General features: G+C 38.9%; 1 pseudogene; it reads left to right on the top strand.

Annotated features, from left to right (window-relative positions):
- Window positions 1–2,012: 2,012 nt before the first annotated feature.
- On the top strand, window positions 2,013–6,595 carry LOC120212141 (annotated as a pseudogene).
- The last annotated feature ends 267 nt before the right edge of the window (window positions 6,596–6,862 follow it).

Here is a 6,862-nt window from a genome sequence, read left to right as displayed (position 1 = left end):
GAATATGGAACTCATTTAAACTAAAACAAATATATATAATTCTTATCAAAATAATAATCTAATTATATAACTAAAATACAAAATCGATTTTAAAACATTAAAATGCATACCTCCGTGCCAACATTCTGATCGATTAGCAGTCTGATTATTTCTAATTCATCAGGTGGATCCCGATGATTTTTTCTGTCAATAGACCACCTATTCAAGGAATTTTTTTATTATACACTGGATAAAATGATTAATATACGAAATCAGTTTTGTAATTACCTCAATAGTAGTTGAAATATGAACGGGTTCTTCACAACTGGACATAAAAAGGGCAAGCGATACCATGCCCAAGACTGCAGCAGAAGGAGACATATGTCGATAGCATTCTTCATGCAGTCAGTCGCTCGACACATCCCCCTATACATAATGCCAAAACTGCCGAGCCCCAACTCAGTGATCCGGCCAGATGAAAGTCGCCAAGATGTCGCAACCACATATAGTGAACTTGGTTGCACGATTTATCCGGCATCAACAACCCTCCTATCAGCTACAATACGCATGCATGTGCATACATTTTAACTTGATCCTCTGAGGCATCCTCACTCAAATTTCAAAAATTGACATCTAACCAATTTAACGGTATCCGACCACCGTTAAAATTTCGTGGAACACCTCCTAGATAATCCTGGTACAAAGTAGTCCAATTATCGTGCACCATCCCTAAAATCACATCTCCCTCCACCGGAAGCCCCAAGTACATAGAAACATCCTCAAGTGTAATCGTGCACTCTTCGCACGAAATATGGAATGTGTGGGTCTCCGGCCTCCACCGCTCCACTAATACAGAAATAAGGTTTGGTTATATCTGACAATGACCTTCATATCTAGCTATGCGACCGAATCCAACCTCGACTAAATACGGCCAGACACGGGTAGATATCGCTAACTTAAGGCTCCTAATAAAAGGATATAATATACAGTCGCTCTCCTAAAATAATAATAATTACAAAAATTAATTTATAAATTAATAATCACGCATTAAATAAATAAATTATTACTAATAATTTAAATTAAATTAAGATGTAAAAATGTTAGTGTATCAACATAATGACTCAATATATGATTTTCATCCAAACGAAGCATGACACCTTTCATTTTATAACTGTAAAAAAATATTAAAATAATTAAATAATTAAATAAAATATTAATAAAATGTAAAATAAAATAAAATATACCTTAAGTTGAGAGGATTTGAGAGAAGTTGAGAGGATTTGGTGTGATGAAAATTATTGAGAATAAAGATATTTATAGAGGTGAGAAAGAGGTGTGAACGGTTTGAAATTAAAGTAAAGGCGTGACACTTGCACCGCGCCTTTTTGACGCGTGTCAGAATCAAAATAAAGGCGTGGCTCATGCACCACGCTATACACCTATGTGGCAGAAGACGTGACTCCTACACCGTATTTTATCCAACGTGTTGTCATGTCAGCATAAGACGCGGTGTAAAGCCACACCTTACCCTTACGGTACAAGGACTGCACCTTCTTGCATAGAATGTTAAATCAAAAATAAAATCTAAATGATATCTGACATAGAATAAATGATTATAAATGTATTTTTTTAGGAAATTCACCGGAATATATTTCTCTTGAGCGATGAAGAATCTATGCTCACCATCTGTCTGTTCCATTTCCGCTGACATGACCCCACTCACTCTCACCCCACAAAAAACACACTAAACCAACAAAAGCGCTTTCTTTCGTTTCTCTTCTTCTCTTCCTTCATTCTAAGTTCCACGCTTCCGCCATTAATTATTTCAAAAAGTTTTTGAAGTAAACACTCTCTGCAAAAGATATATCGGGTTAATTACAAATCTGACTTATGGACACACAATAATTATTGGTTGTTGCTATGTAAAAAATGAATGTTCATTAGCTACAAAGTCTAAAACTTGTTTAAAGTCCAAATGAAATAGGAGTAATCATTTATACCCTTTTGTTGCCCTCCATCTTCATCGGCTTCTCTCCTTAACTCACCCCTTTCTTTCCTATTCACCCTCTTTCATCCTTGTTTTTATTTTCTCCTTTTTTTTTCCTTCAATCGTCTGCTAAAATCCCGGAATCGTTCATTATCCCATCCATTTTTCTATAGCCGTCGCTGTTTCCAGCGGCATCTCATCCCTTTTCTTCCGCCTCTCACTAAAACAACTCGAATTAAAACCTGAGGTCTCCCCCTCTCTACACTATTTCCTTCTGATTCGGAGAAAATTCTCTTGCGTTTTTGGAAAAGGACTCCATTTCTGATATTATCAAAGATATTTTTGTTTTGTGTTTCTACCACTAACCCCATGTCTTCTTCTTTTTAATATAGTTTTTTTAGCTGGGCATGTGAGGACCCTTTGAACCCTTCAATAAAGGTATTATTTTTTAAAGCTTTTGAATATTGTCTTATTTATGTAGGAAATTAAAATCTCGGTTTATATTTACTTTAGTTCGTTTTCATTAATTTTGATATTAGCAAAGCAGTGACTCGTAGTTTATTGCCTAATTTTTTCACGTGTAAATTTCATTTGTTTTTTAGTCTTTGCATTCGATATGGGGTCTGGTTTAGGGGTTTTTTAAACTATTATTTTTCTATCTTCGTGTAGTTTCTTTTTGCTGGCCGGCGATGCCGACGTCGGTAAACGCAGCTCGGCAATTCTTGACGGAAGAAGCGGCACGTTCTTTAGACGAGGCCGTGGACGTAGCTCGTCGAAGGAGCCATGCACAAACGACATCACTCCATGCGGTGTCGGCGCTGCTTTCCTTACCTTCATCCACTCTCCGAGACGCATGTACACGAGCACGTAGCAGCGCGTACCCGTCCCGACTTCAGTTCCGCGCGTTGGAGCTTTGCGTCGGAGTTTCGCTCGACCGTTTACTTTCATCGAAGTCTGCCGAGGACCCTCCGATCTCCAACTCACTGATGGCGGCAATCAAAAGGTCGCAAGCCAGTCAACGGCGGAATCCAGAAAGTTACCGTTTACAACAGTTACATAGTAGCAATAATAATAACGCCACCGGTCTCTCCCAAACGCTGAAGGTTGAGCTTAAATACTTAATTTTATCGATTCTCGATGATCCGATTGTTAGTCGAGTTTTCGGGGAAGCGGGGTTTCGTAGCTGTGACATAAAGTTAGCAATAGTTCGCCCTCCGCTAACTCAAGTTTCTTCTCGGTTTTCGCGTGCCCATTGCCCGCCTATATTTCTCTGTAACTTAGCAGATTCAGTTTCTCGTCGGGTCGGGTATAACTTGCTGTTACCCGGGCAAGATGGGGTTGATGAGAATTGTAAGAGAATCAGTGAAGTCATGGCTAAAAAGAGCGGGAAAAGTCCATTGCTTGTTGGGGTTTGTGCTATGGAAGCTTTGAGGGCATTTACAGAGAGTTTAAAAAAGGGGAAATCTGGCATCTTGGATGGTGATCTGGCTGGATTAATTTTGATATCGATTGAAAAGGAGATTCATGAGTTTGTTAACGATGGAAATGAGGAAAAATCGGAGTTAAAGTTGAAAGAAGTGGAAGCTATCTTGGAGAAGGGTAATGGTTCTGGACGGGGAGTGGTTTTACATTTTGGGGACTTAAAAGGGTTGATTTTAGATGAGGTCTTAGGTGATTTTTTTAGTTCTTTGGTTCTGAAATTAACTGGTTTAATGAAAGTTTATAGAAGGACACTATGGTTGATTGGAGCTGTAGATAGTGTTGAAATATATACCAAGTTTTCTGATAAGTTCCCCAATATAGAAAAAGATTGGGATTTGCAGTTGTTGCCTATTACTTCTTCCAAGAGTTATTTCCACGGGGATTATCCCAAATCCAGGTGGGTATTTTATTTTGCTTCGAGTGTCTTTTACATGGATTTGAGACTATGTTTTTGTTATTAAAAAACTTATCCTGTCAGCTGCTTTTACCCATGTGATATTCTTGTGATTCCCGTGAGTACATGCATTCAATAAAATAATTGTAATGTACTTCTACCTGTTAGAAAGGGTTTAATGTCTCATGTTCTTGTCTTTTGCAATACTAATAAAGTAGTAGCACCTTTTAAGAGAAAGGCTATCAAAAATAAATATTTGAGCCAATTAGATTCAAAGTATCAGGTGGATGTTTTATGGGCTTTTAACGTGGAGTTTCAGGTATCAGTTGAAGAAATGGAGAAACTGTATTTATGTTCTGCTTCGTATTGGATGAATGAAATTCTCATTTATCCGAAGTGGAAAAAACATAGGTGTCAATATACTGCCTGTGCACTTGATCTTTTAGCAGTTTTCCCCTTATTGGATCTCACAGTTCCACGCTCATGATATTCTTACAGCTTGTTGAGGTCATTTGTTCCATTTGGTGGCTTATTTCCTACACCATCAGATTTGAGGAGTCCTTTAAGTGGAAGAAACCAATCTGTTCCTCGATGTAACCTTTGCAATGAGAAGTATGAACAAGAAGTTGATGCGGTTCTGAAGGCAGGGTCGACAGTTTCAGCGGCTGATCAGTATTCAGGGAACTTGCCTTCTTGGTTACCGATGGCAGCTGTTGATACAAGAGGAGAGGATGCGGCAAAAGTGAGTTTGCAGTTAGCATTGGTCATATGTTGTATTTCATTGATAAAATTATAATTGTATTTTAAGAATGTGTCATTTTTCAGTGCAGACCAATGCTGGTGAATCCATGTTGAGTGCTAACGTTTTGGGGTTGCAGGAAAAATGGAATGATATTTGCCAATGTCTCCACCACACTCCGACGTTCCCCAAATTGGTTTTAACCCCTACATATCTCGTGTTCCAGACAAGAAGCAAAGAAGTGGCGATGACCCGTCTATCAATGAAAGTCTATTTCCCAATCAAAGTCCCTGCAGACAAGTTCACATGCAAAAATCTTTTCTACCAAAAAGTACTGCATCAATATCATGTACTTTGGAAGGTAGGAATATGAATTTTCACTCCGGATTACATGTGGATGTCCCAAGCTTAGCTCAGCAAACTGACAACGGTGTGCCCTGGTTCCATCACCCTCAGCAAAGTCTGAGCTCTTGTTCTGGACTCACACCATCTTCATTTGTTCCTCTGGTAACCACAGATTTAAAGTTGGGATCAATATATGCATCAATCAATCAGGAATCAAATGCCACTAAATGGCTAAATCACAAAGAACATCTTCAGCACTTCTCAGGTTTTGTGTCTGCTGAATTTGATGCAAATAGTGAGACTACTTCATATCAGTTTGACCAATCTTTGTCATGCTCCGGTCCTAAAACAGGAGAGCAGTTTGATCTGGGAGATTACAAGTCCATTAGGAAAGCTCTTGCTGAAAAAGTTGGCTGGCAAGATGAAGCTGTCAATTCTGTCAGCCAAGCTGTATCCCAATTAAGGCATAGGAATCAAAGTTCTCGTGGCATGAATTGTAAAGGGGATAATTGGCTTACTTTCCTTGGGCCAGACAGAGTCGGAAAAAAAAGAATTGCTTCAGCCCTTGCTGAGGTACTATTTGGCAGCCAGGAATGCTTAGTTTCTGTGGATTTGAGCTCGCAACACAAAGTTGGCCATTCAAACACAATCTTTGAATGCAGAGAGTTGAATGGTTATGATGTGATGTCTAGAGGGAAAACAATGTCGGACTTGATTGCCGAGGAGCTAAGAAAGAAACCCCATTCTGTTGTCTTCTTTGAGAATGTTGACAAGGCTGATTATGGTGTTCAACATAGTTTGGACATGGCTATTAGAACCGGTAAATTTCTGGATTCGTGTGGAAGAGAAATAAGCATCAACAATATGGTTCTTATAACAACATTAGCCATCACAAAAGGTCATAGAAACGTTATATGTGAGAAGAAAGACATGAAATTCCCCGAGGAAAGAGTACTTGGAGCCAAAAACTGGCAAATGCAGATCCTCGTTGGCTCTGTTTCTGATGATGCATACAAAAGCAACGATACAGGCGTCAGGGTTAAAACAATAAAAGAAGCTTCCACTTCTATATCTGCCAATAAGAGAAAGGTGATCTACACTGCTGAATTATTCGAGGTAGAAAAAGCAGACGCAGAAGAACGGGAACATAAAGTGCCTAGATCTTATCTGGACTTAAATTTTCCTGTGGAGGAGGCAGATGATGACGACACTGGTTTAGGGCAGTCAAGAAGTGAGTCACTGTCTGAAAGCTCAGAAAGTTGGTTGGAAGAATTCTTTAGCCAAGTGTATAAGAAGATACATTTCAAGCCATTCGATTTCGATGGACTTGCCAATAAAATTTTGGAGGAAATTAGCTCCATATGTCAAAAGACGGTTGGAACCGAGATTGCGGTGGAGATTAATGAAGAAGTAATGGCGCAAATACTTGCTGCTGCCTGGTTTTCAGACAAGAAGGGAGCTTTAGAAGATTGGGTTTCAAAAGTGGTTGGAGGAAGCTTGGCTGAGGTTGGGCAACAGTACAATCTCACTCCTCAATCTATTGTGAAACTGGTTGCATGTGAAGGTGATTTTGTGAAGGAAGAAGCTCCTGGAATACGTTTGCCTGCAAAAATTAATATGAACTGATCTTTCTCTTTTTGACCATGTAATTAAATGCATGATGTAGCTTCCAAGTTTATCTAGAAGCCTTGTAGTATGTATGTCGAGCATTCTATTTTTGTGTTGTATAAAATCGAAGCCGAAGAATGTATAACGTTCACCTTGTCCAAAGGCTGTGCCTGCCTTAAGTTAAAGCTCCAATTATTTTCCAGCCCAATGCATCTTATATCATGCTTGCTTGTTATTGTGGGCTCGAATTAACAATGATGAAATGAGAGAAAAAAAGACACAAGTTTAGTTCATAAAATGTAGATGAATAAACAAAAAGCCTACTTTT

The sequence above is a fragment of the Hibiscus syriacus genome, unplaced genomic scaffold, assembly GCF_006381635.1.
Source record: "Hibiscus syriacus cultivar Baekdansim isolate YM2019G1 unplaced genomic scaffold, ASM638163v2 tig00000715_pilon, whole genome shotgun sequence".
NCBI lineage: Eukaryota > Viridiplantae > Streptophyta > Magnoliopsida > Malvales > Malvaceae > Hibiscus > Hibiscus syriacus.
This window is presented reverse-complemented; position numbering and strand designations above follow the sequence as displayed.